Here is a 22,290-nt window from a genome sequence, read left to right as displayed (position 1 = left end):
CCTTCCTTCTTTCCTTCTTTCCTTCCTTCTTTTTTTCTTTTGTAAAGCTCTTGCATTCTGGTTTCTGCAAGGACTTTTAAAGTAGCACAACTGTTCAATACTCTTACCACAATCCGAGATATTTTCTCTTTATTGGCAGTTTTCCATTTTGTAATGTGACATATGCCACCAGAAGTAAATTATATATACCTTATCTATGGAGTCCCCTTCAAATACACCTGGCATAGCCTTGGATGTGTAAAACATCCTTTTCTCTTCTTGTTCTTCATTCACATGCTAAAATAGAAATATTTAACCTTTTAAAATCTTACTGGAAGCTTGCATTGCATAATCTCTGCAATTAAAGCCACCTTTTCTTTCCAAATACTTAGACCTCACAATGGTAACAATTTACTGCTGGAATCTATGCAGAGGAGCAAACAGTAAGATGTGTTCATCTTGTATGCTTAATGGCAGGATCTTTGCACTGCTATTCCCTAAACTGCGGTATTTTAGTCCTCAGCTAAACTATATCATTCCTCCTTCCCCAGAGAAGCAAGCAAGTTTGAAAGATCTCTCCACTTGCCTCAGAACTTAGAAGCATTTCTATAATACCAAGTTTGATTTACAGCCCTTTGCTGCTTTTTCCAGATTTCAGACAAATCTTTTACTTTCTAGTTCAAGGGATCATAACTTCCTCAAATTACTTTCTTAAGATTTCTTGCTGTTTTCCTAATCTTTCAGAATTTTTCCTGAAATTTTGCTTATCAATTGTAAGCATCCTACCTTCCAGTAATGGCCAAATAACTCCAAATAATTTGCTTTTTTCGTTCTGCAGGTAAGATATGTGATTTTTTTTTTTCCTGAAGAAATTATTCTACTTTCATTGGCCAAAGGATAATTTAATTCTACAAAACACTGAGAAAGGAAATACTTTTCACAGCGAAATTCTCAAAAGTGTTTTCATTTACATCTCCTTGTGTCACATTTTGCTTTTCCTATCAGGCACTGCTGGCCTTACTGAAACTCCTAAATTCTGGAAAACAAGTCTCAGATTTGGGCAACAGAAACAGAGACAGATATTAGCTCCCTTTTGAAGGGTTAATTTATCATGTGAGACCTTCTTTTGTAACTACACATTTTGAACTACACGTTTTCTGTGAAGAAATTATGGCCATATAGGAAAACATATACGTTCTCAAAAGTATGAATTTGTTGATATTCCTCCAAAACACAATGCTTTGGCTTTTAGTTTCAGACCCTTTTGATTTAAACCATGCCAAGGAACCTGTGGAAACTTTGGAGGTTTTGTTCAAATTAAACTCCCCCAAACACCCTCTCAACACTTAGGTCCTTGCCATTACTATTGGACTACAGTATACAAAAGCTTTCATGCGACATATACAGTTCACCTTAGCTGCAACCCAATTAGATACACCACAGTAAGAGAGGCCTTACTCATTTAGTTTTTTTTTTTTTTAATTTTAATTTTCTTCCCCCATTGTATTTCAAACATCATTCAAGCATGCAAAGACATTTAAAAATGAAATCCAATAAAAAACTAATTATCTAACACTTCTACATCCCTCCAAGGGTCCAGCTTTCGTTTGAGCTCAGGGTAAAGTCTTCTATTTTAGAATGAAAGACACTTTCTTCCCTAAACACTTTTGAATCATGACTGAGTCAGTAGAAAAGCTACCTATATCCACTCATTCAAGACCTAATTAGGGTAAATCCTGATGGGAATAGACACGAAGAATATTGTGTTTAAATTAAAAAAAAAAAGAGAGAGAAAAAATAGGATTATGTTTAGATCACATTTTTTACTAAATCCACCAAAACACTTAATTTAAGTTCCGCAGGAAATATTGAATTCTTGAAATGATTTCTACTTTAAATTGAACCTGAATCAAATATTTCTCTCCTCTCTGCACAATGATTTTCCAAAGACATTTGTGCCTGAATGCCCTGTGTATCCTTTGTGATTATTAACATTTTAATTTTGGATCACCTTTCATTTTTAATAATTGCATTTGTTATTTTAGCTGCTTTTCTAGTATTTCTGTAAGATGATATATGGTAAAGTGTCTCCTTATGTATTCTCTAAGTTGCTAGTGCTAAGATGCTTCATTAAATACAAATAGAACAATGATTGAGGAAATATTTCACTACCATCATGATTTTAAAAGTCAAATAAACCAGTAAAATAATATTTCAGTGATATTACTAACCATCTATTTCACCCATAAAAATGCCACTACGTAATATTAACATTTTATGAGAAGAAATGTAAAATTGCTAAGAGAACTCTCTTGAAAAACTCTCCAGTTTTTCAAGGAAATCTGTTTTGAGATAGACCTCAGTACGTGAAAAAATGGTAAAATGGAAAATTGTTTCCTGATGAAAAATGCCATCTTCAGATGAGATCCCATATTAACAGACAATATTACCACAATGTCAGCTTAAAAGAAGCTGAAAGTTGACCACTGTGTGTGGCTGAGATGTGGAAAAGAAGGTAATTCAGCAGCCTGTTAAAGAACGTAACCAAACACTCTGGCACCTCCCAGAAAAGTGCCACTCCATGTCTCCTACTGTTTATGGTCAACAGGTTGGAGGCTGTTCTGTCTCAGCAAGCTCAGTAAAGCTCTTACTAAATCTGGGAAACACAGCTAGATCAATATCTTTATTAAGTCTATCAACTCAAAATAGTGCTGCACAACAGAGCATGTTTTTACAGCCTCTGGTTTATGAATTGTCTCTCATATATGAAGATGTGGACCTTATTTCTCTGAAGTTCAAAGTCAGCAGAAAGCAGGCTGCCAGCTGGAAGCACTGTTCTGAAATCTCCTCCTAGATCTCATAGTCCCTTTCTGTCATCAGATAAAAATGAGGAATTGTGATATATCAGAGGTTTGTGTTTTGTGGAAAGTCCACAGGCTTGTCTCTGAGATAACAGGCTGTGGCTGTGGAGGGTTTCAAGTCCTTGATTTTTGTGGCTACTAGGACTGTGTTAAGGGAATGCAACAGGCTGAACATTGATTTCTCTCTCATCATTTCAGCTGCCTTTTTTTTTTTTATTTTTCCCCCAACTGGTATTAAAATAGACAAATAACATCAACAAAAACAAAGATTGTGATGAAAGAAATAACAGGTACAGAACACTTCAAGGTAAGTTTGGACAAGGTATCTATGTACCCAAATGGCATCAGATAGCAGAGAAAGAAAATTAGAGTGGTACTAGAAGCATCCATTTAAATAATCTCTAAGAAACTTTGTGATACTATAGTGGTACTCATTCATTTTTTTTGAAAGGAAGAACCAGAAGATACTGTAACTGTTCAAGTCTTAGTGTAAAGATTTGACTCCAGCTTTTTCTGTTGTTATTTTTTTCAATTTTGTTTTAGTACTTCCACAGAAAACTTCATATTTCCAAGAATACCTCTACTTTTACCTTGCAATTGACAAATTTCTGCTACTCTCTAGAAAAACTCTGAATAGAATGTTCATGTCATCTTTGTTAGGATTTTAATCCTAGATTAATGTACAGTTGTAGGGAGCAGAAAGGCAATGACAGTGTAGAGAAACAGTGATTACTTAAGAATAATTGCAACAAAAGATTATTACATTAATGTTATACTAAATTCTTTATGAACATTACATTGTAGAAGATATTTTCTCCAGATTAATATGAAACAAATATAAGAAGAGATCATATATAAGTGAAAATGACTAAATGATCACGTTATTAACAAAAAGCAGCTGCTCAAGCAGATATTAACTTTCTTACTTATTTAACGAAGCCATTATAAATAAAAATATTCCCAAACTTTAAATAATTTCTGCAATTGATAATGCTTTGGCAGTCAGATAAACACAATTAAAATCTGGACACTCATCGTCATAATTTGTTATTGCTAAAGGCAATTAAGATTTGCAAACTTTGTAATAGGCTCTGGTCTTTTCATCACTTATATTTACAGCTTTACACTTCTTGATTCTTGCACAGGTTACATGTATATTCATATCAGTCAGTACCCCTATCAGTCAAGATAATGCTTGCTCATTTAAATCTACACAAACATCAGTCAGAGCCGTGGAGGTAGTGCAGTCTTATCCTGAAAGGTTGGCTGCATCATCACCTCCCAAATGATAGTTGGACTCATCTTCTTTGAACTATTAGAGGAAAACTTTTCTCAGTGTTTGAAGCCTTACAAAACATGTTGAGAATGGATTCTTTTGTCTAAAGATCCACTTGTCACAAAAATAATACTGCACTCAACCTCAGCAAAACACAGGGTTGTAAATACTTTTGTTTGCATTTCCATTTTTTAACAATTGTGTTCACAGCAGGTATGTGAAGACAATGAACAATGTTGCTGTTGTAGTAAGGCAATGTGAGACTCTTGGTGCCTTGTTCACCGCTTCATTACTCCATCTCTACTTTTTATGCAACTCCTATTTACTGTGTTGCATTAAGACAAATGTTGCACTTATCTTTCACAATCTCAATCAAGGTATAAGAAATCGTATAACAGAAACAGTACTTAAAACCCATATTCACTCTTTATCATTTATATCTCTCTTCTGCTGAATGCTATCTTCATCTAGGTTTCTCAAGAGGAGGAGATAGACTGAGAGTCAGGAATAAGTTTTTTGTTTTGGAGTTCATTTACCATTTTTGAGTAAATAACATGGAGCACAGCATTCCAGTCCTGTGCTTTGGCTGTGCATAGTGACTGTGTTCTGCCTGCCCTGTTCTACATCAGGAGAAATTTTATAGTGCTTTATAGTGAGAGCTTTTTCCTTTGAATCAAGTTCTTGCCTGAGAAGAGCAACAGATTTGCCACGTGCCTATGGCAATCCTAATCTTACATCACAGCAGTTATCATTAATCCTATGTCTAATACGCACCATCAATCTTTAATATTCATTATCACTCAAATTTACTGAAAAGAGGGCAATTGAAATGCAATGCTTTATGCTCCAGTATGCTCTAATTTTAAATCTGAAGCAGATCAGTGTGTAATTTTTCCAAATGACTGTAATTCTTACACTAGAATAAATTATATCTGAAAGGGAATTTTGAGCATAGTTACCTAGAACTTATGCTAATTTTGCAAACCTCAGAATACCTTCTAAATATTAATCCCAGGCACAGAAAAGGAAGCAAACATCAACTACCTGACCCAAGAACTGATGTCACTGGTACAAGTAAGAATGACATAAAATAAATGCATTGTATTGTCTTAGTTTATTAGAAACTTCCAGCAGATGAAAAAGGAAACTGATGGAGACTGAATCAAACTAAAGTGGTAGGTGACAGTATTTTTCAAGATTCTGTAAAGACAGAACAACTAATGATAGGTGTAAAAAAATATATATATAACAAAACAGTAACATCTTTCAGAGCATTCATTTAAGACACTCTGAGCTGCTATAGGAAAATCTATTTTCTCCTGGTTATTGTGGCATACTGATTTGTACTGAAAGCCAATCTGTAACTAGTAAGCACATGAGCTACAATACCTTCAATATAAAGGTTAGGTTCAAAAAGAAGGTTTTATCCACATTAGAAAATACTGTGGATCAAAAGGAACAAATCTAAAGGGTAAAACAGTCAGTACAGATGATGCAGTGAATACACTAAATATGATTTTTGTGGGGCTCCAGACTCCAGTCTAGTCCTGTGTCCTTAACTTGTGGCACGCTTAACCTGTGGATCATTAGCAGTTGGGAAGCATCTTCCAATTCAGTTTGATGTGAAAAGAGTGAGTCCTTTTTGTGAGTTAATGGACTGATTTGGATAGAAACCAGGTCATGCACTCCAAAACTCTGTAATGGGAAGCAAAGTGCAGAAAATGGTGACATCAAGGAGAGAAAATTCAAAAGCACTCATGGATGATGTGAACTAAAACTCTAATGTAACTCCCCCTGGATTACACCCGCCATCTTCCAGAAAGCAAGGTAGCATCATTTGTGCTACTGCAGAGTATGTACTTGAGGTATGCCATAATCTATGAAAAATAAATAAATAAATAAAATAAAATAAGAAGTGGCTATTGGAGACTTTGAACATGGAATAAAGTATCCTATAATTTATAGAGAACATTTAAGAGTGTCACAGTACTTTAAATTTAGTCCTTTATGGAAAAGAAAATAAGTAATTGGCATCCTTAAATTTCATGTATTTTGGGATAAAGTCTCTTCAGGTTACAGAAACAACTCTTCAGCCACTCAAATATCTGGAGGGAACATCTACAAATACCTGTGAGATTTTTTTCTTCCTCAGATGTCACCACAAGTAATAAAAACTATGTAGTCCAAACTAGTCAGCAGATTGTATTTTGCACTTAGATTGCCTTTCAGATACATCCCCAGTAACAACTGGTGCAACCTATTGAGAGAAGAGAGATTGTTTTGAAGTTCAAGATGAGAATTTAGCAAGCAATTATTTGATGATGTGCATGAAGGATTCAAGTTTTGTTCATTTCAGCACAGCTGCTCTTACTCTGTGAGGCTTCCCTTCATTTTCTCACTGGAGTCAGCAAATCAAAACCAAAAACAAGTCTTAAATTACTTTCACATCAGAACTACTTCAACTTCCATTTCTTCTGCTTTACATTTTTATCCTGCCCTCACCAGTCATGGTATTTTACCTACTGGTCTATATTTTTTCACATTTTCAGTACTTTTCAGAAGGGAAAGCAAGTATCTCTTTTCCATATCTGAAACTCATATCCTATTTGATCTACAAATTTCATCATAAAACCTGTATTATCAAACATACTTGCATTTAGTCAACTAATGCAAACATAAACTTCAATAACAAATTGCTTGTGAAATGAGAAGATAGTTTCTACATTATTTTATGTCATTTGGAAAAATTGTGATTTACTTTCTCAAGTGTAAGATTGAGCTTTCTTTTCTAAAACTTGTTGTATTATTACTAACGATAATGTATTTTTTCTACCTCTAACACCTCTAGTTAGTATTTCTGCATATATTAAACAATTATGAAAAAAAAACAAGTTGATAAAATTATGCCATTTAAAAGGAAAAATAATTCAGAAATTGAAATTTTCAAAACTTCTGCTTTTTCCCCTAAAGTAAGTTTTTTTTTTTAGTTTAGAAAAATGTGATGTGTTTCTTTGATGTTTCCAGCTGGACAATACTGTATAATATTATCAAAATTATGCAAAATTATCTATTGTAGTTTTAAGGATGGTGGGTGGGGAGGAATCAAATTATGAAATTAAAATTATATTATGAGATATCTTCAATTAGTACAGAAATATCCTCAGCAATACTATTTATACAAAATATGTTCTTCCTGATAATCACATCATAAACAAGACGGCTACTTACTACCTTTCTTATTAAGTTAATCTACTATTTCAGACTTATAGACAACAGGCCCTTTAGATGTTTAAGATAGTAGACCTACTTATAATTAATATTTAAATCAAATTATTGAACAATTTTAAAGTGTGATTGTCCATTTCTGCTTATTGGTACATCTAGCAGTAGTACAACAAAATAAATGGGTATTTTTACTTCAAAAGTAAGCCATATCTTTTTATATGAAATCCTTACAAGCCCAGAATTGGTGTACCAAGAATTTTAAGGAAAATGCTGACCATCTCATCTAAGATTGATCACAGTTCTCCATAGTCCGTATTTCCAAAAAAAAACAAACAAAAAAAAAAACAGAGGCTGATTATGCCCTTAGTATAGAGAAATAACTAAGTCACAGGTTCTTCCTGTGGAGTAGAGAGCCTCAAGGATATATGGTGTAGTTCTTCTCATTGATCTGTCAGAAAATTTCTTAACTTCAGTGATCTCATTAAAGATGGGATTTTCAAAGATGACGGGTTAGATCTGCTGGCTAAGTCCTACTGTGATTCATTGGGTCTTGCTTCCCTGATTTCTTTGAAAAATCCCATGCATTGATAAGATGGTGTACCTTGAACTGCTTTTCTAATTTAGACAGGTTTTGTTAATTCTTCTTATATGATTCTGGAGATGGGCTCTGGCAAGACCCCACTGCAATCTTCCAGAACTTGAAAGGAGCTTACAAGCACGAGGGTGACCAACATTTTATGCAGGTAGGTTGTGATTGGACAAGGGGGATTAGATTTAAACTAAAAGAGGGGAGGTTTAGGTTAGATGTTAGGAGGAAATTCTTCTCACAGAAGGTCGTGACTGGAATAAGTTGACCAGAGAATTTGCGGATGCCCCATTGCTGGAGGTGTTCAAGGCCAGGCTTGATGGGTTCCTGGGCAGTCTGAATTAGTGGATGGCAACCCTGCCCATGGCAGGGGGGTTGGAACTAGATGATCTTTGAGGTTTCTTCCAACCCAAGCCATTCTGATTCTCTGATTCTATAATTCTATGATTAAGAATGAAGAAAAAGAAACGGTTAAGTATAATACTTAAAAATTAATATGTACATGTTTTATATTAATCTATTGTTCACGACTCAGGAATTTTTAATGACTACATGTCATGCAAATGGACATCAGGCAATACATTTCCATCCATTTTTAAGCATTCTTTATATGTTGCTACATGTCAGTGGTCCTGGCTCACTGCAGTATAAAATAAGCTATGCAGAAAATCCAACTCTACATGTAGATTTAGTTATATATTCAGTTTCAGTTTGTTCAGAACTGAGAGCTAGTTTGGATTTTTTTTATTTATTTATTTTTAATGTATAGGATTAGTGGGCTAAATTCAAACTATGTTTTAAGTTAAAAATTTGGAGATGCCTGATCCCAGGGAAATTTAGTACAACTCCCATCAGTTGCTAGTCCTATAAGGGTTTTTACATCAGGCACATACCAGCTTCTGTGAATCCAGAGGCTGTATTTTTCTTGACATATTCTGTGCTAAGGCTTTGAAACCAGGAATGAGAAAACAGAAGACTACAGGAGAAAAATAAATACAGATGCAGAAACAAATGAGCTATAATGCAGCAATGGCACATAATAACTGTTTAGTCTGATATTTCCCTGTTTCAAGAGTGCAGATTTTCTAGAGAAGAAGAAAACAATAGTACTAAGCTATTCTTTCAGCTGAAAACTACTAAAAGGATAGAGAAAATCATTAGTGAAAATAGGGAGTAAGAAGATTATTATATGAATAGCAAAGCAAGCAAGAAGCAGGCCGAAGAGAAGATTTCTATATTGCATTGAAATAAAAAATACTGTGTTTGAAGGATGGTTTAATATAATTTTGAACATTTTTCTATTTAAGACTTTCACTAGAATCGCTTTTATTAAAGGAGTATATGAATGAATGGCATTTGTTCAAGACAGAATCACAGATATGCAGGAGTTGGAAGGGATCTCAAGAGATGATTGAGCCCAAGGCATCATTGAGACACAGCACAGTCAGGAAGAATTAGATGCCTTAGAGACAGTCATTAGAGAAACAGAATGAAGTTTGATGCTGTAACATGAATGCAACTTTATTTATGAATTAACAACAAGAACCAAGGGGTAACCAGTTTGAAAATACAATGGTGCAAGATTTGGGGGGTCCAAAGGATCAGGATATGATTCAGCAACAGGCACAACTCAGGGACCCAGTACATCTGCTCAGTTCCTTTGTTCATAGAAATATCAGTCATTCTACTTATTGGTCTAAAGCAATTCTGAAGCAATGCAGTGATACATTATATAGACTCTGCAAACACATTTTATTCCCTTGGTGTCCCACTGCCTGTAGAGCATCTTCTCTCTGTTTTGATAATATTTTTCAATAATTAAATTTCTCTAATAGCTGCAAGATTTTGTAAAACATCTTCACTTCATTAATTTAACAACCAGTGTAGAATTTTAAGTGGCAAGTATTCCCAAACTTCAGCAGCTTCGCAAATGTTGCAATGCATAGAACCACAGTGAATTAAGGCATATTAGTTACAGTAACATGTGATTAGTCACATTCAATTACATTTGTTTATTCTGATGAAATTGAAAAAAAATCTATTATTTCAACGACATGAAAATGACTTTAGATTATCTTGTACATTTTCTTTGTCAAGGACCTAATTTTCTACCCTCTTGACTCATGCTTGTCCTTCAGAATTTTAACTCTTTTCCAACTTCTTCCTAACCCCCTATACTCTCTCTTCCTGCCTTCTGATATGACAAACGCATTTCTGTCAAATGCTTTCTGACCAAAATTACAACCTTTTCCACCCATGGTGGTTTTCTGAGCCTATTGATCATTCTTGAAGTCTCGCCTTGTTTGACTTCTGAAATTAAGTCTAGGAGCTTTTCCCACCCTGAAAATGCTAGTAAAACTGAGAAAAGGAAAACATGGTGTCTCAACACTTTGTAAAACAGAGAGCTTAAAGTACGCACATTCTGAGCCTTTGTCCAGCGTTGCACAACCAGAAAAGGGAGCTTACTGTACAGTAATATGGCTTTCTTCCTCTAATATGTTCTTCACTTTATTCAAGAGGAAAGATCCTGCCTTTTACTGCAAATCCAAGATACCACTTCATGATACAAGAAAAATAAAAGTCAAGACATATCTGTCTATTTGAAAATTTTCATAGTGCAGGCTAATGCAGAAAGCAGTTATTAACTTTACCTCATCTGACATACATAAATGGGTTCAGGGGTAGGAGACACTGGATGCTGGAAGTCTCATGTAGTTAGACACAGAAAGTTTAAATACACAACAAAAAAACTCCTTTTAGTTCCTTAAAAACTATAAGAAAACTGAAGCCATGCTAATTCATCGCAATTGCGTATTTTTGTGCTGTGTGCCTATATAAGTATTTGAACATATGCATGCTTCTAGGCTTTGTTATAATCAAAACTACTATTTGTATTTAAAGTACATCGTCCTCTCATTCAGTATCCCTCTATTTTCATTTTAAAGTTATGCATATTTTTCAATTTATTTAACATTTCTTATTTGATGTTAAAGGACAAAGAACAGAGATACAGAACAACTGAAATCAATGCTGTTTTTTTAGCAAATAACAATACTCATTAACTCGGAGAACTTAATTATATTGTGAAATTCCCTGCTGCTTTGTTATTTGAATAATCAGTTTACACAATTAGATCTGAGAAATCTTACAAATTGCAAAAAGTTTACTAAAACGAGCAAAAAGTGTTTAGCTTAAGTCAAATACATAACTATAATATATCCTCATAGTAATTAGAGTTATTTTGTAACAGCTGTATGTCAGGGTCCTGATGCTTCATTTGTTATCAACAAATCAGTAAAGCAAGCACATTATAAACTTAAAATAGAAGAAATATATAATCCTGGAGAATTTCACATTTAAATGTCATTCAAAAGCAAGCAAAGATCAGAGGGACATAAATCCATATTTGTTGCAGTATCAGAAATCTAGTTCAAGATGTATAAGACTGTATCTACGGTTAATGCAATGAACTGCCACTGGTCTTTGAGAAACAGTTCACTTGTATCTAGGCCCTCTCCATGGTCCAAAAGGGGCCATTACCTCTTGGTTTTTAGGTCCTTCTCAGGCTGTTTCCACATGGAAGTCATATTCAACCATACTCGGTTATTTGCTGGATGCACATTTTCATGTAATGGATCCGCAGAACATGCTTCTGGTAAGTGATCACAAGAGTCACCTCTTTGTCATCTTGGGATCAAGAATCACTGCTAATGATTATCTCTCCAAGATGCTTGGCATATTCCTCCCGGTCCAGGCTGGCTTTCTCTTGACAAGCAGTGAATGCTTTTGGGGCCCCAAGGAAGATATTTGCAAGCAATTTCCAGGACCCCTATTGCTAAGGTACCATTACTGTCAACAGTTGTCTAGACTTGGACAGCTTGAATGCTTAGAACTGCTTACCATTTGCAGATACTCTCTCCAGTAATTTTCCCACCTCCTTCTCAGTTTCAGTAATTTCATTTTGCCCTTTATGAGACTCAAGGCACACCAAACACAGCATTTCCTTATTAGTGAAAAGGGCTGACAGCTTCTATCTGAAGCTGTCCTAGGCATTCAGCATACACTAGCTATACCATGGGTAGTGTGTCAATCCCAGTGCCTTTTTATCTCTTCTTTGAAGAATCTTCCATCCTGAGGACTAGCTTTCTTTTGGGAGACTTCATAGACCAGGACGAACCCAAGAAAAATCCCCCAATAAAGCAAACCGCAAAAAACATTATATGTCAAGAGCAGAAAAATAGTGATCCCCTAAAGTCTTCCTGGAAATAATAGGACAGTAGAGGCTGTTTTCCTCAATGGCTCTGTCAACACTGCTGAATCATAGAATCATTTGAGTTGGAAGGGGCCTTTAAAGGTCATCTAGTCAAACTCTCCTGAACGATATAGCAACAGAGACTAATCCTCAGTGCTACAGCCAAGCAGCATATTCTTAAGTTCTTTTTCCCCCAGCTCTGAGTCAGTGTGTCCATACTGCACATTACTCGGAGGGATCCTGTTTTCTGTGCATCCTACTGGTCTTTATGCCTATTTACCAGGAGGCCTCTCTATCCCATATCGTGTGTGTTATGTTTCCTTTTTACTTGCTGCTTATTCAGTATCTGACTGTACACACGGTCTCTGCGAAAGGGGCAAAGTAGTCTTAGCATGCATGCAAGGTTTTTGTGGCCAGCATGACACTATTGTCCACAGTTGCAGGCAATTGAAGGTCTTGATGACACTGCCACAGTTATGTCAGCTGGTCATATTCATGCAAGACTACCTTAAGACTTTTTCTACCTAATAAATTGTTCTCTTAAGGACAGAGCCAGGAGAGATACAGCTTTCCAAAAGTATGCAGCAGAGCAGGAAAAATTGTTCCCAGGATTCCTGGGATATGGAACGCATTCGGCAGAATATTGCCAGTAGTTCAAGGGAGATGATCCTTCCCCTCTGTTCAGTGCTGGTATGAGTACATAAGGAAGTGCTGAGTCAAAAGCTGGGTTCTGCAATATCAAAGGGACTTGCTGGAATGACTCCTGCCAAGGAACAGAAATGTGATTAAGGGACTGGAGCACCTGTTGTACAATAACAAGCTGAAAGAGATGGGACTGTCTGGACTAGAGAAAGAAAAGCTCAAGGGGATCTTATCCATGTGTTCAAATAGCTGTTCAGATGAGTAAAGAAGACAGAGAAGGACTATTCTCAGTGGTGCCTAAGAATAGGTTAATGTGGAATGGTCACAGACTGAAATACCGGAAATTTGTTTAAACACGTAATCCCTCTTTTTTACTGTGAAGGTGGTCAAACAGTGAACAGGTTGCCCAGAAATCTCTATGGAGACTCTCTGTGGAGTCTCTGCAGCTAGAGCTTTTCAAAACTGAGTTGAACATAGCACTGAGCAAAGTCCTCTGCTGGAGTAGAGGTACCTTCACACCTCAGAGACTCTGTGGTTCCATGATTCTGTATTCAAGGAAATCCTTTCTGCAATAGCGTGGAGATGAAATAATTTATCTGACAGGTAAGCAAAATAGATGCTAAAGAAAATCAGAAGTCTAAATAATAATGATATGTTTTTTTAAAAGCAACCATGTTCTCTCTGTACATGAATAGCATTCAGTTGAACTATGGCATTAAAGAGGCGTCAAAAGAATATATTCACTTGTAATTAATTGTAGGAAAACATCAAGAACAAACTTACACTCCTCTACCCAACAAACTGCTAATCTTTTTTCATCAACAGTCAAAACAGCACTTCATGAATTTTGCTTTTATCTAGACCTTGAGAGAAGGTGAAATTATGCTTGCTGTATTTATTGTCTGAAATAAGAAAATACAAGAAATCTCCTGAGAAATCTTGGTCAAGAAATTTTTAGCCCTATTTGGCATACATGAGAGTCTCAGATTCAAGTTTTAGACTGTGTCACAAAGCAACGCCTTACCAAATCAAACCAAGCACTGTACTGTGTGTTATATTCTCTACCCAGTAGCATGCTCAACCTAAAATTTGACCAACCATGGTACACTCAAGTTCCTAGTTAGCACTCCAGTCATTTCAGTAGAACTCAGCAAGTGTAAGCAATTAGAGAGAAGGGTACTCTCCGTTGGATATGAAATATGACAGTGTTGTTTCTTTCTGCCTCTTTTTGTCCTGCTGGATAATCTTATGTGGTGAATACAAGCAGAATTCACAAATAATTTGAACATTACAAAATGTTATGTGTCAAACTTCCTATTCAATGAAAAGAGATTTCACCTGCTCTATATCCCAGATTAACCAGTCTCTACTGTTCCAGGCAGTCCTACTGAAAGAATAGAAGACAATGTTGGTCAGAGGAGTGCCACCAGTGAGGATGGACTGTAAATGACATGCTCTGCTTAATTTGGAAGAAAGTAGTTCCGGACAGTCAAAGTCCTAAAGTAACATAGAGTCTTTGGGGCTGGCTAATACATGCTTCTTTTTTCTTTAAAGATGTTATTGAAGTCAAAAATAGAAGATACATCTCAAATTTATGCAGAACTTATTCATTCATTAACAAGGGTAAATCTTGAGAACTGTGAAGGCCTGGGACATTTAACAAGGTATAGACACATTCTAAAAACAAAGGAATAAAAGTAGTAGTAGTATAGTCAAATATAAATAAAAGTTGTGGAATAAGGAAAAGGTTAGCGACAAGTTCTGTGTGCAACAGCACTGCAGTTTTTATACCTGTTATAGCTAATGACACTCATTAATTCTGGAAAGTAGGATTTAAAAGTTGATTTGTTATGCTCAGCTTATTAGGAGGGAAATGCTTCCTAATAATTCTCACTGTCCTGATCTGAGATTTGAGAAAAGCACTAATGACCAAAGATACGTCTACTGATGAATTGCTGATGGCTATGTTACCACAACTTCAGCTGTGTATGATATGTTGACAAACCACATACTTATAATGAAAAGTGTAGTTTTATGTTTACCATAGTGACTGTGTGATTTTTTCTCCTTTTCATAACTACAAACGAAGATGTGCATGCAGAGTACTTTTTAGGTTATTGAAGCTTTTAAATGTTTTTTCCTTCAGAGAGGTATCTGAACATCTCTCCTTCCAGTACTTCTTTGTGCATCATCATTCTTTCCTCAGTCATGCCTCTGCTAGTGGAGCTCTTCAGAGCCCTCCCCATTTGTCTCTGTAAGGGTGTATGGAATTCCATCTGAGAGGGAGATCATATTTCCTCTACAGTTTTCATGTTTAGATTAGTGAGATGACATTGTCCCCATCCAAATACATGAATTACTTGTCAACAAGCAGAGTTTAAAATCAATGAAAAAGATATTTATCTGCCAAGCTGAAGTTTATTTGCAGACATTAAATAATTAAGCCTCACAGCATTCTAAGGAAGGAAGTACTCTAAGTGCCTTTATTTTGCAGTGAGGCTGACTGTGATACATGAAAGTTCAGTGAGTTTCCCAGAGCCAGAGACCCAACTAGTGGCAGGGGCAGAAGGAAAACTGGTTTTCAGAAGGAATACCCCTGTCCTCACTAAAGCTACAAATCTCAGACTTTTTACATGGTCTAAGAAGGACGTTTTTGAGATTCTTGAGGCAGGAAGAGTTTTCACAATTTTCCTTTTTGTGCAAGATGTAAAGCCCATTTCTTGTACCCAGCATCCATAGACAGCTGATTGGAAGATTCTGAGGGACTTTTTTGTAACATTTTAGTGATAAGAGCATTTTACTGACATGGCTATTGTGAAAGAATATTGCTTTTCTCCAAAGTGTTTGAAAGTAGTGTTACTCCATTATAAATAGCTCTTTCTGGTTTTTCTGAACTTCAACATTTACAAGGACATCAGGATTTGTTTTAATATCTAAGCTGAAAAAGACAAAAGCAATGCAATTTCTTAATGTGGCATCCATTACAGACAGCTATGTCACATGCACCATTCATTTATCAGCCAGGGAACACTCAGACGTGCCAACTGCAATTACCAAATTTGCTTTTTCAAGCACAAATCACTGTTTATTCATGGTGATCCACACTTAAACAGTGTGTGAATTTGTAGCATGCAAAGCTGAGTGAATAGTGTGCCGATTCCTTTTAGGAAAAAGAAAATTGTTGTTAGAACTGAGCTGCGGGTCAGTCAGCAGTGATCACTCTGCAGGGACACATACTGCAACAGCAGCACAGTGAATAGCTGCAAAACCATCTGAGTCCTGCTAAACTTTCATTCTTTTCCATGCAGGGAGGTTAGTGTTTTTCCTCTTATTTCTTCCATAATAATTTAGGAACACCGAGAGCCTGTAGAGGATGCCAGTTTTCAATCAAATGAAGTTCAACCGAAGCACATAGAGCTTGCATTTTCATTATGAACTTTCAGACTCTCCCAAAGCCCAGCAAGCTTGCTGTTTGATGGAAAAACAACTATAATGACTATTATTAATATTATTAAGCCTTATTATGATGATGGCACCCTAGAGCCTCAGTCAGGACTGAAATATCTTCTTCCCCTCTCTGCATCACACTGAGGAGACATAAAAAAGCTCAAAAATGATGCCTGACTGAAGGACTTGTGTACTCAGTGTCTGTCTCTTCAACCTGCTTCCTTCCCACCTTGCTATTCAACATGTGCAAAACAATATGACTTCCTTTTGTGATATCTCATATGACGACTATTCCTCTACAAGTATATTTTCTTTGAAAGGCGTACTATCTTACCCCATTTTTGTATTCCCATTTCAGGAATATTATGTTATTTTTGCCTTACTCTTTTAGGGAGTTACATCAGTTTCCTGTTTACTTGAACCACTGGTTCTCCGTTCTCATTTATCACTTTTCATTGGTCAGCCTACTCTTGGGGGATTTTCTGTCCTTCACATTTATTTATTTTGTACTTTCTGTGTCATGAGCTTTCAGCTGGATTCCTATAGGAAGTTTCTAGCAGCCAGAAATTGGAGTTGCACATGTGACTTTTCTCCTACCGTGTATGTATAAAGAGATGAGGCCTACAAGGGATGGTGCCAGGAAAAAAGAAGAGCAATGATCCAGTTTGGTCCCAGTGCCAATTCACTGCTCTGTGGTAACTTTGAGCATCCATATTGAGCAATAAGAAAAAATTCTTACTGTGTTTTCCTCACCTGCACTATTCCCTTATCTTCCGTGGATAATTTTCAAACCTTATCTAGGATCAGAGTGACTGTAAAAGTGGGGAAATACTGGTTCTGTAACATTTACACCTTATTCATCACTGGTATAACTAATATTTCTCTAATGCCTATGCTTTCTAATCAGATGGAGAAGTACTACACATTTATAGACAATTGTGGTAAGAGATCAGAAGTAACAGGTGTCCAATCACCGACTTCTGGAAAAGCCCTACTCTTCCCTGCCATCAAACAACTCACTGTTCCTAGAAGTCCTATCCCTTCCTACAGTCATGTGGTCTGTTGTAATACTTCTTCCTCCATTTGTTCACATATTGCCCTGTGACTTACTAGATACCCCAGTCAATTTACCCAAAAGCACATCAAACTGTATCCCTTTCATTTCAGATAGAGGGTCACCTTTTTGTTTCCACCTACCATGTGTCAAATAGAATCACAGGATGGTCGAGATTCGACATGACCTCCAGAGGTCATTTTGTCCAATTTCCCAGCTCAGGCAGGGTCATCTAGTGCAGACAGCTTTTCCCATCTATCCTTGAAAGGCATGAAGTAAATACACCCATTTCACCATGTTTTTTGAGCTGCCATAGGAAACCCTTAGTGCGAACATCATGACCACCATTTTTGACATCGTACCTCAGCTGTTTATATATAGATTTATACATTAAGGATTATACATACATATATAAATGTCTGTTTATTTATGCATGGATACACTGCAGGTACCAAAGTGGTCTTTGTACAGTATAATTCAAATGGTTAAAGTTAAGTGTCTGGTAGCATTTGACATCCAAAAGTATCCTGCCTGATCCCAAGATGCCACTTCACGGATCTCTTGCAGATCCTGTGCCATACATGCCAAAGACATGCATATTCCTCAGCTATTTATTCATATAACATTTCAATTGTTTTCTTACATGTGAGCATTTACATTTAGTTGTATACAATCTGATGCTGAAAGATACCATGGCAGATTCACTCCTGTGTTTGCAATTCACCTGAACTATTTGAGAACCCTGTGTCAGGATGGGATAAACCGAGGTCTAGAAATGACTGTTTCCTCCTGTATTTTAGCACTAGAGATGACCTTTATTTTGAAAAGTTTAGCATTTCATAGCATAAATTACAATTATATGAATGAACATTGAATTACTTACTGAAGTACACTTATCTTTTAGAAACTAATGAAAATAAGACTGCCAAATTGCCCAGTAGGGAATAGTATTGCAATACTGTAGCAGCAGCGTAGCTCACTGCAACACAAAGACAGAAAGGATAGATTTGGTTTAAAATTTGAGTAATTTTGGTCTCATGATCACATACTGGTACCTCCAGCAGCAAGATACATCCAAGCAGCCTGCCAAGCACTCAAGTATTAGGACATCTATACTCACAAAATGTCCTGAGTAGGTCATAAAGACATGGAAGATGAGGGGCATCTCAGGTTTTGAGGTCTCCACACTATGTAGGGTTTTACTTAGCAATAAGAGTCCACTGAGGAGTGTGCTCGTACTGGATACATCTCATTATACCCTTAAGGTGCAATTATTCCCTCTATCCTGTTTCTCCCCTGTGAACTATCAGGATCTAGCTACTGTCTCTATTTTAGATCTGGTTGTCCTTTGAAATTACAGGTAGATGTATACTAGGATAGTGATGACTTGCTACTGCAAATGTCAGCTGGCATTTTGCACCCAGGTGTTCACATCCACTCTCAATTCATATCAATAGAAACATTCTTATTACACTTTTCTACAGCCCTAGGGGATTCCTGGACTTCTATTATCTACTACAGCGTAGACACTTTGGTATCTGCTGAGAGAAAAATGATATCTACCTTTTATGTTTCAAAGTTTTCTCCTCAAAAGTCTTGTAAGTTAGTGGTGTTGCCCCTCAGTATTTTGGCAGCATGGTAGGACTGTAAACTCTCTAATTTCCTGGCCTGGAATTATAATAGAACTACAAATTAATATTCATTTCCATATATGCAATTATTTCACTTCTAAAGTTTAATCTGATCCAAACTTCATGTACTCTATCTCAATTTTATTGGATTCTTCTAAGTCTTGTGGAGTTCCTTTCCACTCCTTCATTCTGCACTATTCCCCTACATTATCCCTTTTTATTCGAGACAAACTGGAAAAAAAAGTTGTAAGGAAGAGGAAGAGACACTTGCCATTGATGAGATAGACAGAAAGAAATCTGTTGAGCAATGGAAATAGTTTTTCTCTTGCTTTTAAACAATCTAGGTATTCTTTCTGTGAGTTGTCACAGTGTTCTTTCATTGAGTGTCCTGCTACTTATTTATCAAATGTTAACGCATGACTAATCAGAACTTCATTGATTATAGCAGAGATGTCAACAGATATCAGATTAAGACTTTGATCCAGCTTCTCTGTGCAGCACTCACAGCTGGGAGCAGTGCTGACTCTCCTGAGGTGAGCAGCAGTGATCAATGCCATTTAGCAAATAAGTTCATTTCCACAAAACACTGTTATCAGAAGGCCAGGACATTCAATGGAAAAGAGACATGCAAGAATCAGGCAGCCAAAATACTTATTTAAGGACACTAAATTCCAGGAAGGGAAAAATTACTTAAATTGCAGAGAAACTGAAATGTCACATAGGAAGTTCAAAGTGTTGAATAATCTAGAAGCTTATTCATTTATGATGTAATTCTTAAGATAACAGTGATTTATGGATAATTATCTGCACTCATTCGATGCATTGTCCTGGTGCTCATGTAGGAGTGGGAAATGGGCAGCCATTTCAATTCTGTGCTGAGATCATGCAGGTGTAGTTGTTTCACAAAACAGCACTGTGAGAACATGGGCTGTGATACTGTCAGCAAGAGAGGCTTCCCTGTATGCACTGGGCACAGCCTCCTAAAAGGAGCAGCTGACCTTGGCAGGCCATCACCAGGTAGCCTGAGAACACAGAGGGTGAGATGATGTCAGGAAATTGCCACTTTATCTCCTTATGGAAGTGGATTTGCAATAAATCAGACTTGTACTACTGCAAAGAAGGAAAGAAAAAAACAACAGCAATAGCAACAACAACAAAACCCACATATATCTCAAGTAAATATATAGCTTCAACTTTTATCTATTAACTATTTTTTATTTAGAATGCTTTACCATTCTGTGAACTTAAGTATTTCATTTCTATCTGTGAAAATTGACAGAAAACAGAGATGAGAGAAGTATGCTGGCTGTTGTGTGTCTAATCCTTAATTTAGCTAACCTGCTGTGCCGCTCTGGGTAAATGAGACATGGAATCACAAAGAAACAATATATAGGCAATATGTCCTTCAAGCTGAGAAAGTATTAGTATTAAAAGGGCAAATTATAGGAGTGGATAATGACTGTAATAGTTCCTAAGCTTAAAAAGAGATGCATGCTCAGTGCTTTACAATTCTCATATAAAAGCATTTACAGTCTTGCAGAGACATAATTGGAAGGCAAAACAAAAAAACCTTTAATCATAGCTGGGATGTACTTTTAAACACCAGAAAGGTAGGGGCTGGATGATTGGAAAATGAGTAGTGGAAAAAATGGGCCATTCAACCACTATTTTTTCCAGGCTAACTCACTTGAAACCAATGCTTGCTACACAGAGTTGCAGCGATACCCAAAGAGCAATACTACCTTTTCCTAAAGGCAGTATCAACAGTACAGAACAGCTGCTGTTGGAATTAATCCTCGGCATGAAATCTACAGTGATATTGAGTCCAGAGTTCAACAAATCCCCACAGTGTCATGGCTTTAAGTAAAACTGGCCAGTACAGAAAGTCATCACCATCTTGTGAGTGACCCTAACAAAGGAGCTGAGAAGGGTTGGTCTTCATGAGAGCACTGATGCCTGGACATCAGGGTGTGATTAACTTTGTATGAATGATGTGGTGGTATACGTTTATTAGCTGACTGATAGCATCTGAAATCTCCAGCATGTATAGTCCTGAGTCTGCGTGCCTGTTAGACGTGGCTCATGGCATTTAAGTGGCTGTCCTGAGAGCAGCCATGGTGAGGACTATTTTCCCTACATCATTACCTAGAATTTTGAAATGTTATTTTTGTGTACAACAATCAATACCAAGTCCAGCCATTGCTTTAGTAGTATCTTAAATGGCACTTGAAATATGTTTCTCGTGTAAAGCCTCAAGCAGCTGCTTTCCTGGAAAGTGTTAAATGACAATGTGACATGTCAGAATGACTTTTATTTCGAGCTTCACATTGAACTTTAGCTTAGGGCTTGCGTGAACGAGGAGTGAAAAGAAGAGTCCTCTCAGGGTTTTCATGTGACTGTTTCCCCCTCCTCCCCTCACTTCCCGGACTTAGCAATATTATGAAATGCTACGACTGTTACATGAACCAGTCTTTGATCCCCCTCTAGCCTTAGCTCCTGTTCCTTAGGAGTTAGTACACAGAAAGGAAAATTAACTATTAGAGGTAGTTCTGCAACTCAGGTGAAAAGTACACAAAAACTCTAGTGTATTTTATCTCTTTCCAGTGGCTAACTACAACTGTTCTTTTTTTTCCTTGTTATTGAGGCAGATTACATAATTGTGATCAATATCCAGATTCTTTTGTTTACTAGTATAAGAGCTTACAAATAATTACACTAAAAGCATTAAAAAAGACAGAAAACCAGAAAGGAAACTCAGTCATTATTTAGCAAGCGTTTTTTTTTTTAGTTTTTTTTTTAGTTTTTTTTTTTTTCCCCCAGAGAAAATATTGTTGTAAATTAAGAATTCTTTATCAGTTGGTATTTCTCACAGATTCTATTCAATAAAGGTAAGCAAGTATCCTGCTGAGGTATTGCTATCATAGGTTTTGTCTCTAACCATTGCTAGACAGAAATATAATAAAATGATCATAAGCCCCACATATACTTCGTTTACATTTTTTTTTTACATTTGCATTAAAAGCCCTTTCTGACTCTACAGTTTCAGTAAATAAACAACCAAAAAAGTACCACCAGCATCTGCTAAATTTAACAGTGGTAACTGTAGCTGCACATGCTTAACTTGAAATTTCCAGAGCTCCAGTGATGCTATCAATTTCTTTGAGAACTAAAGGGCTTTTATCAGCTTATCAATAGCTCCTGGCAGCCATGGTGAGGCTGTTTCATTATTCCCATTTTATTTCACAGTGTAGTTTTGGACACTTCTTTTGAATCTGAAGAAGTCCGTCTTATCCTATTCATACAGTGTCAGACTGTGATACACGTATGTGGGTTTCTC

The 22,290-nt window shown here is 36.5% G+C and overlaps 1 long non-coding RNA gene across 6 annotated transcripts in view; it reads left to right on the top strand.

Moving 5' to 3' along the window:
• The window catches only part of LOC110394741, a 56,394-nt gene that overhangs the window by 1,952 nt on the left and 32,152 nt on the right, over window positions 1–22,290 (top strand). For 5 of the 6 annotated variants that reach the window (XR_002435857.1, XR_002435853.1, XR_002435852.1 and 2 more), the window contains exon 2: window positions 7,966–8,084. The exons of the other annotated variant lie outside the window; for it this stretch is intronic. This is a non-coding gene — a long non-coding RNA (uncharacterized LOC110394741). The remainder of the gene's footprint in view (window positions 1–7,965; window positions 8,085–22,290) is intronic. 6 annotated transcript variants of the gene reach the window in all.

Source organism: Numida meleagris, chromosome 1 (genome assembly GCF_002078875.1).
Source record: "Numida meleagris isolate 19003 breed g44 Domestic line chromosome 1, NumMel1.0, whole genome shotgun sequence".
NCBI lineage: Eukaryota > Metazoa > Chordata > Aves > Galliformes > Numididae > Numida > Numida meleagris.
The sequence above is the reverse complement of the archived record's forward strand: the minus strand, read 5'-3'. Positions and strand labels throughout refer to the sequence as shown.